This window comes from Geospiza fortis, unplaced genomic scaffold, assembly GCF_000277835.1.
Source record: "Geospiza fortis unplaced genomic scaffold, GeoFor_1.0 scaffold53, whole genome shotgun sequence".
NCBI lineage: Eukaryota > Metazoa > Chordata > Aves > Passeriformes > Thraupidae > Geospiza > Geospiza fortis.
In genome coordinates this window covers 9,203,739-9,213,466 of record NW_005054305.1, presented here as the reverse complement: position 1 = coordinate 9,213,466, position 9,728 = coordinate 9,203,739, and the positions used below count along the sequence as shown (strand labels likewise).

The window sequence follows — 9,728 nt, the reverse complement described above, 5'->3', positions numbered from 1 at the left end:
AGGGAAAGAATACACAAAAAAATATGTATTATATACTTAGGCAGTAATTTTAGAAGACATTTGGTAAATGTCAAATGTAAATTTTGTCTTTAAATACAGTCCTTTATTCCATCATTTCAATTAATAAATGTGTGTGAGAATTAAATTTTTAAACTAATTTCCTCCATAGTCACTTAGGATTTTAATACTGCAGAAAAGAATTTAAATGCATGAATCTTTTAGCAATCCTCGCTGGTACATTATAGTTCTGCTCCGGAGTTTCCAAACTATGCTTTTTGTACAAGTGAAGTTTTTTTGCCTGCTGTCTCCAAAAAGGCAAGAGCCTTTCTACCCATGAGTTGTGCTTTTAAGTCTGGTAGGCCCTTAATCTGCATGCAAAGCTCCTTAAATTGGAAGGATGTTCTCACCTGTCATTGTTATGAAAACATTTTAAAGTGTTAGGTTCACTAATCATAGACATAGCACAAAATCTAGCTCCATGGCTTTTTGCAGAGATAGAAGCAGTGGAGCAATAGATATGAATGGATTTATGTCTATACTAAAGTTTTGGAGACCAGACCATATATCCGAATTTCTATGCAACTAAATCTTTCCTCCAAGGGTGTCCATTTCATGTCTCATCCCCTCTGTATTCCCTTGAAGACACTGAAAAAAAACCCACACCAATATGACTTATGATTATTTGAAAACAATCCCAATTTAAATTTGCATAATCTCATTCTTTTACTTGCTCTTTGTTGTTTGTCAGCAGCCTTCAATGGTGATAAAACATCCAGATGACTGAAAAATTTACTGCTATTCAAACCTTTGTGCAATAGGAGCTGAGGCTAATAATATCATACCTGGGCACTGGTTATTATGGTCACAGTTTACATTCCTGACACTGTCTCTGTGGTCTCACCCATTTTATGCCCAGAAAAAAAGAAAAACAGCCAGCATACATTCCAGACTGAAATTTAAACAGCCAAAAATCATTCTACCGTTAAGCAAGAAGACAATACGAAGCAAGCAAACTAAATCCAAACATGTTTAAATTGCTGCTTCAGCCTGCATGACCTTTTCATATGATTCATACAAATAAAAACAAAAACAAGCCACCCCAAAAAACCCAAGAACCCACCAAAAAAGAACACAAAAACCCCCAAAACTACTAACTCCAAACTAAATTGGGATCACAGCTCTGAAAAAGTGCAAAGCTTCATAATTTTCCCTATTTCTAATATGTATCAACTGCAAAATGCCAGTGTGCTAGGATCAGAATTAAAACCACATGAAGTGAAATATCAAACTTTATGCTCAGAAAAACTAAGAAAGTTCCCGAGACACAACCTTAATTTAAAGAAGCAAAATTACAAGAAGTCATGCAGAGCAGTATTCTCCTCCCCTCCTTGGAAATGTGCAGCTCTTTATTATGGAAAGGCAGTAGCCCCTCTATAGTTAGGGTTGCAATCAACTTCCATTATAAAGCCCTATTTTAGCCCCCTGTAACTTTGGCTTGAAAAAATTGGAATACAAATTGCCATATTTTCTCCAAAAGCAAAGAAGAATAGCTGAGGATTTTTTTGTTTATTTGGTGGGGTAGACGAGTGTGATGATTAGGTTTTATTTTAAGCTTTTTTTCCCCCCTTTTTTTAAATTGAGGACAAATTGTTTAACTGTAAAAAAGTTTAAGATAGTAAGGAAAAAAATAACACGTTTAAATTTTTAGGTTTTTTTGGAGTTTTTTTACATTTACTGCCATTTCTCTCCTTATTATTTGAAATTATTTTCAAATAATTTAGTAGAAAAAAACATTGGCTTTTCCCTAGTTGGAGGGATGGGCCTAATTTTTCTGCTGCTGCTGACAGTAAGAATATTTTGCTGGTGTACTTGTATGGACATAGGACTAGGCAATCTGATCAGTACTTTCAAAAGCAAGTCATGTTTGGGAGCGTGGTGTGTCTCTCACAGCGGAGCATAATTCATGCGTTGATCTACCCGGAGTTTTTGAGCAAGTGGTTAGTTTCTGGGGCTCTCTGCATATTCTTGATTGACATTTCCAACACAGAGGGAATGACTGAGCTTTAAATTAGAAGACTGCTTTTAGAAATGCCAGAAGAAAACATATACTTGGTTATTGAGGGCTTGTGACTAATGACACAGTGGTTTACACTAGCCACTCCCAGCATTCAGCCTTATTTATCACGCTTGGCTCATTTCCTAGGATTAAGTCCAGAATAGCCTCTGGCCATATAGGCTGCTCAACAAAGTGTGTAAGAAAAGAAAGCAAGTCTAGTCCATGGAAAAATAGTTCCCCCTTTTTTCAGATGGTTGTTATCCCTTTCTGGATTTAAGCTTTTTAAATACTTCATGATTAAAGACCAGGCATTCTTGTAGATCTCATTGATTCACAGAGGACAAAAAAAAGACAAAAAACCCTCTGACGGCTCTCCTTTACTTTTATGTGAACTGTTTAGAAAAAGTTTATCGTACTATTTCCATTCTATTAAAATTGTGTCTTCAGTGTTACAAAGATTTTTTGCCCTGAAGGCTTAGTTAAATTATGCCTAAAATTTACATATATATATTTATAAGTTTATATGAAGTACATATTTGTATATAGATACTTGAAAGCAGAGATTAATTTACATGTGCCTATTTATAGTGGTTTGGACAGCCAAAGTTTGCACACTTTGTGTGTTATAACATTGCACACTGTGTTATAACATTAAGTGTTGGAAATTTCTATTGCATTAAAATGGTATTTTAAAATCCTAACAAGGTGCGTAAAATGTAAATTTAAATCCAGTTGTGGTCATATACTCAAAATATTGCATACACAGATTTTGGATCCTTTTCATGCAATGTTTAAGATTTCCTTGTGAGATTACTGTGTCTTGTGGTATAACTTTCTGAATACATTCCAGTAAAGTTATTCAAAGTTCAGCAACATTATTTTAATGTTATTAGAAAAAAACCCAATAATATAAATTTAGAAATTTTAACAGGGAAATCTGACAAGGTTTTAAAAATGTAATAGAATTCTCTGTACTAGGAAGATGGTTCTACTGAAGAAGTCAGATTGGTTTTATTAGGATATATCTATAAAATAGATCCTAAAAATGTAGAAGCAGAAGGAAAATCCTGTGCCAAAATCCTAGTGAGTTAAAGAAGGAAGAGGATGCCAATATTTTCTGTCTTTATATCCACAAAAGATATGTTTAAAAATACTTCTTTCAACTGGCTCCTTTCATCGTGATAATTAATGTTGAGACCCCTTTGAATTTTGGTTCACCGTGTAGAATTTTTATACCCCAGGAACATTAAGATGACTGTTTCTACAGTGTCATTAGGGTTTTCTTTGGAGAATAAGGATGTTCTTTGCACAAGCAGAAAGGCGAAAGGAAAATGATGTGCAGGATTTCCCTGGAGGAAGCAGCTGTCAAGGATCAGGTAAGACATTGCTGGCAATAGGTGTTGAAGTTCTGTGTATGTAGCTGAGACAGCAGCAGCAAAGGTTGCCTTGGCACTCTCCCAAGGCATGGCTATCAACTACAAAATTCTGAAGAACCACAGCTGGAAGCCTAGGGAAATATGAGGGCAGGAACTTAGACTGCAAGACAGATGGGTGTTTACCTGTTGAATTCCCTAATCTGGAAAACTGTGGAATGTGAGCAACAAAAACACAGCAAGCAGACATGCTTGCCTGCAGACAAGTCCAAATCAGAGAAAGAATGGTCCCCAACAGAAACTGGATTGCTCCCAGTTGCCATAGGCAGGTTTTAATAAAATACACATAATGAAAAATATGAAGGGAATTGAGGGAAAGGCACAGTTGTCAGAGATGAGGATATTTACACAACTGTGTTGAGTCTTGTACTTCTCAGGACTATTTAGATTAGGTGAGCTTCGTGTTAACATTTTCAGGGCTCATTCGCTCTGGTAGAAATAATTATATTCCCAGAGCCTGATGCTGCAGATACCCATGATGAAGTTTTTTGAGGTTAACATTAGAAGTTAAAGGCATCACACCCCTACTTCTTACAAAATTTATGACAGTGTGTGAAAGGTACGAATGGCACATACAGCCACAAATCCTTAAAATAGGCAGCAAACAGATCAATAATTTAGAAGTCAAAAGTTCTCTAAAATAAGATTTACGTAAATATAATAATTTTGCTTTCTGAGTCAGGACTTAAAAATTACTAATTTATTACAAGATCCAACATTATGACTCAAAATAATTTTTCCAGCTGATCAACTATCTAAAATGCAAATGAAAATCTGATAGTATCTAGGATAGAAAGTTACTACAAGAGCAATATGATTATTGGTTTTTTATTTATGCATTTAATAATACAATGATTAGGAGAAAGATGTGTTTGAGAGCTTTTTTTAATTAGCAGCAAGAGCTAAGAAAATTTGTTACTATTTAGCCTTATTATGGGAGTTTTTGAAAGGCTTAATCCATATTCGACATCACCTACACCTAATTTTCAGTGAATATTAAATAACTGCTTTCAGTTACTTATTAAGGCTATATATTAAAGTAAATAAGACTGCAAAAAAGACAAGTTTTACCCCCGGTTTTAGATCTGCCTGAATTTCATAAAAATGCAACTCTAACCAGCAATATTCTGATCCCACTTTCAGTGAGGTACAATACCCACAATAAGCCCCACTAAGAATACTTTTCTGCATCCTTTGCTTGGAGAGTTTTCCATAGTCCTTTGAGCATTTTTATAGAAAGCCTAAGAGAATTGGGTGCATGCCTGCGCTAGAAGACTTCAAGAAAACTCACCTGAAATGTCTGTTTTCAGCATTCTGTGGTATAATTTATTGGCAGGAAAGGAGTACTTTAAAATTTGCTGGCTTTCTCTAGGGCAATGTTGAGCAAATATTTAAGAAAGAAATTGGCTAGAGAGAAGATGAAATCTCTCTGTTATTTCAGTGAATAGAATATTTCACAGAAAACATGCTGAAAACCTCTACATTCCTATGAGCCAATATATAATTTTATTGGATAATTTTTTCCCTGTTAATATTAGTTCAGGTATCTTTTCTTCTTCCTCCTTTCTGTTCCTCTGAACGGAAACTTTGAAGTAATATGTCTTACAAACATAGTTAGTGCATTTTCTAAATGTCATTTCAAAGTTGAATGTTTAATGATTTGTATTTTTTATGCTATGTATATATCTGCCAGCTTGCCTCAGCATAAGCTGGCTAAAATAACTCACTCCAGGTTGATTTATTATTTTTATTCAACCAGGTGCTTCACGGGTTTGGCAACTTTGGCAATGTTGTTGTCTATAATGACTCTGCACTTGGTGCTTGACGATGTCAATCCATGCAATGAATTTACTGGCACCAGCAGAGAATATTTCATTCCCTTATCTCTTTGTGAAGCAGCAAGCTTCATCTCCCATATTGCTTGTTTTTCAATACGTCTCATGTAATCTCTCTGATTTCCTTGATACATCTCCCTTTCAAGAATGTTTAGTTATGATTCTGCTGAGCTAATAGCTGTTCACAGAAGTAGAAATACATTTGTTATGTTGAAGTTTCTTTATGATTATTGTCACTCTCTATTTTTTTGTCTCATGATGTCTCTTAGGCATCTCTGGTTTTTTTGGGAGGTAGTATGAACAAGTTTTTCTCTTTTAAGTAGATCTGGAATATTATTTGGTAAGATGTGGGGATACAGAGAGTACATCTGTTTCTGCAGAGTGTATCTATTTCTACATCTATTTCTACCTTTTTTCATTGTATTAATCTCTCCTTCATAACTGGAAGATAAACTAAATTCAGGTGAAAACACTGAATTTTTTAGTACTATTTTATACCATATTCATGGTACTTATTTAAAGTTCTGTGTAGTTTTTGAAATTTTCCCTGAATTTGAATAGCAGTCTGAACTATTGTACAGTCTACAAGGAAATTTTCTTTGTCAGTCTTGTTTATCTGATGTATTACCACCATTCATTTATAACTTTTTCTATGGTCTTTGAGGAGTATTTTATTTATCAGTTGAAAGTTAAGAAGTCATGTACCTGACCATGAATGTACAATTTCTTATCACAACAAGTCTGAATAGTAACTACTGCATATTGCAATGCACATTTGTTTCATTTGTTTTTCTGCAACAAGCCATCATTCTCTATTATATTTCACTTTTGCCTAAGTAGCAGTTTGAGGGATAATTTAGCTTTTTTTTCCTTTTCCTCATTAGTTTTAATTAGTCTTAAACTTGGAAGTTTAGAACCTCCTATCACTTAGAGGATTAAAACAGTATGACTGTTGCGACCTAAATTTTGCTAAGTTTTAAGCACTTACATCCTAAGTACATTTTTTTAAATGGATGCTAAATACAATCCAATCTGCCAGTTTCCCATTATTTATGGGACTGCAAACCATGCAAAATGTAAAGTTGTGTTGAATCTGAACTTTAATTAAGATTGATTTAATGACAAAGATTCTTTCTTTCTTACTTAGGTGTTTCAGTGGAATGTTACAAATACTTTTCAAATCCTTTTTTAGGATGAAGTTTTCAATATCAATGGCACTACCACTTCAACTATATAGATATCATAAAAGGAAAAGTAATCTGTATGTACAAATGCTACTCATCCTCCCAGTTGCATGTTCCTCCCATGTTCAAGAGGACCTGAATATCTCTGCTAAGTGAGCTATATCTTTAAGGTGAATGAGATTCTTCTACTTGACCCTGGAGAAAATAAAGACAGTGACCTAAATGCCAATCCCTATGATCAATTAAGGCCATGCACAGCAGATCACAAAAAAAAGGGAAAAAAAAAAGACTAGAAAAAAAGCTCCATCTGGTTCAGAAGACAGTGGCCAGTCCCATAAATAACACAAGCTGTCAGGAAAGCATCATTCCTGAAGTATTCTCTGAATTGGCTTTCTGTCCAACTACTGCTCCACTACAAGGAGCTTCAGAGCTTTGCATAGGCTTGGACCAAACCTATCTTTTCACCTCACCTCAGTGCCTCATTCATGAGTTATTTCAAATTAACAAGGTGGAGAATGAAATGTACAGAAATAAAGAACATGGACATATACAATTCTAGAATCCAATTACACATGTACACACACACGTACATACACACAGACAAAAAGCCCATATACACATAAAAAAATTAAAATCTAGGTTTTCATTTCAGCTGCGCTTTTCTGAAACAGGAAAACAAAACTCAACTGCAACATTATGTTTGGAAAATGTAATTGTGCAATTGTAAGGTAAATAAATAAATAAAGAAAGAGATGTTCTGGAAGTTTATAACATTGGTTCACAATAGAAGTTTATGACACTGGTGCCTGTCTTGGTTTTTTTTAGTTGGAAGACAGGTTTCATAAAAAATGAAAATGCTAACAGAGAACGTGAGCAGTGCTGAGGTGGTGTTGAGCCCGGACATAACTGGAGAAGAACCCACAGTCCCAGCACTGCCTCTGTAGGTTTCTATCAGTCACTTCAAGAAAGCATCTGGTATCTCAATTTTCCTTGAGATGCCACTCAGTGGTGTCTCCTCTCTGGTGTTAGATTTAGGGCTCAGGGTACGTGGGCTGCTAGGAGAGCACTGAACACTTCTTTCAACAATCTTACCAATTTTGAGGAGTTGTCTCATGTTAGGGGTAGCAAGCTTCCTTGATTCAATTCTGCACTAAATCTCTGACACGTGATGGAGCCACTCCTTTCCCAGAATGTTTCATCAGTTTTACTTAAACATCCTGCCCCCTACTGCAGAGGGAGACAAAGGATTCTCCATTTCTATAACATCTTCCCTGGAGAATAGAACAGTAGACAAATATTTTCTTTAAGTATATTTTCTTAGTTAAACATACAGCTTATAGCTGAACTGTATTTCTTAGGAATCAAATGGCTACTCCCACATCCAAAGTATTAAAGTAAGTAAAATTGTGGCATGAACAGGGTGAAGAGACACTGTGGAGATTTTGCTTGCTCAGGGGTAAAATGGGGCTTGGTACTCCTGCCTGTTAATCTGTTGATGATAAATAGCAAACTGCTGCATATACTTCTCCTTTCTGCTTTGCATTCAGAAGAGAACACACAGAAAATTCACTTTGAAACATTTTCTTAAAGGTGCATGATCAATCCCTCGGGAGAAATTCACAGCCCGGAGAGAGCCTTGTGCTCGGGTTTGTTAGTGACAGATAGCAACGGAACACGATACTCAGTGCTCCGAACTAAGAGACCATTATGTGTGCAACTCACAGCGAGACCGTGGAAGAATAAAGCTTCCCCCAGCCCCACCCAGAAGTGTGGCTGCCTTTGTAATTTTAATTGGTCTGTGTTTGTGGAGTGGGGCCTCTATTTACTTATGGCTTGGGGCTTGTGTTTACCAAGCCTGGTGGAGGCCAAGTGTCATATCACTGAAGCTTAGTTCCTGCAAGCTCTCCTGCTATATCTTGAGGCACTTTTCTTTTCAGTATCTGTGCCTGTCTAATTCACGAGCTTCTGTGAAACAAGCACAGGAGGGTACAAGGCCTACAGGGAGGAATTACACCTAATTACTCAAATAATTGCTAGGCTGTTGCCTTCTTAGTCACTGAAAATAATTTCCAGGTCCCTGGCTTTTATAGATAGTCTTCTAGAGGCAGGAGGACACAGCCCCCTTTTTAACTCAGCCCATTCACTCACAAAATCAGAACACTCGAGCCTGCAAAATTAATAAGCACCACTTCCATTACATATATTTTAGGTTGTTGTTGCCGTGGCGATAAAGTCAGGGACATTGAATCTCCTCTGTTGAGCCATTGTTATCATCCCTGGCCATCTGCTGCAGAGGAGTGATATTCCATCTCATTTGCATGATGACTGATATATGGGAGGTTTGGAAGGACATATGCCACAGCAATCATGTGATGAAAATTAAAGTGAAAGTTTTGGGCCCAGAGCCGAAAAAAATCTGTGTATGCGCATGAGGCTGTTGATGTGCAAATGTGAATCATATTGAGAAGGTTTGAATAGGGAGGTGTGACGTAAAGAGGGGACACAAACGCAGGTGCTTATCTCTAGGCAGTCAAAGGCGCTGGATGTCATATCATGGGAACTACCTTTCAAAGACACAGCTTTAGTGCACAGTTCAGCACACAAGGGAGGAGAAACATATAAGTTTTGGAAACAAAAATAAAGTAAGTTTAACAACTTTTTCACACTATGAACCCATTGATGTTTAAGCAACTTGTACTGTTAGTAACTTTCTGTCTTTTTTTTTTTTGTTTGTTTGTGCTCTAAGCTTGTGAAAAGCAAAAAATCCTGTCCATTTATTGATGTTAAAATCTTGAGATTTGTGTTAAGAAGTTTGAGGGGTTTTCATCCATGTTTAAAATGCTCTCTGCAAACTTTTCTTTTTTTTTTTAAGGACACTAATGCTGTTTCTTCCACAATGTGTGCTTGGTCATTATCTTAAATGCTATTTTGGGCCTCAATTAAAAAATAGCTACTTGTAACTGCTTTGAGACAGCTTTCTGAATAAAATGTCATGGTGTAATTGCATTTATACTGCCTCAGTAAAGCCTTTGTTCATATACATTTTACAATTGTGCAAATTTGCAGCTCTAGCTATTTGATTTGGGGAAATGATCACAAGGACTCTTTTTCTCTCATTTTGAAAAGTTACTGAACTTAAATACTGGCTTTTTAAAAAAGAGTAATAAAAAAATGAGGTGGGAGAGGGAGAGTGGGACCAGTGTATTTGTAGGAACTGTTC

At 36.1% G+C, this 9,728-nt stretch overlaps 1 protein-coding gene across 4 annotated transcripts in view; it reads left to right on the top strand.

Annotated features, from left to right (window-relative positions):
• Nucleotides 1-9,037: 9,037 nt before the first annotated feature.
• Nucleotides 9,038-9,728, top strand: part of ST18 (ST18 C2H2C-type zinc finger transcription factor) — a 100,483-nt gene continuing 99,792 nt past the window's right edge. Inside the window, exon 1 of one of the 4 annotated variants that reach the window (XM_031066581.1) lies at nt 9,038-9,150. The gene's annotated coding sequence lies outside the window, so the exon portion shown is untranslated. The remainder of the gene's footprint in view (nt 9,151-9,728) is intronic. The other 3 variants (XM_031066584.1, XM_031066583.1, XM_031066585.1) reach the window with 3 other exon arrangements.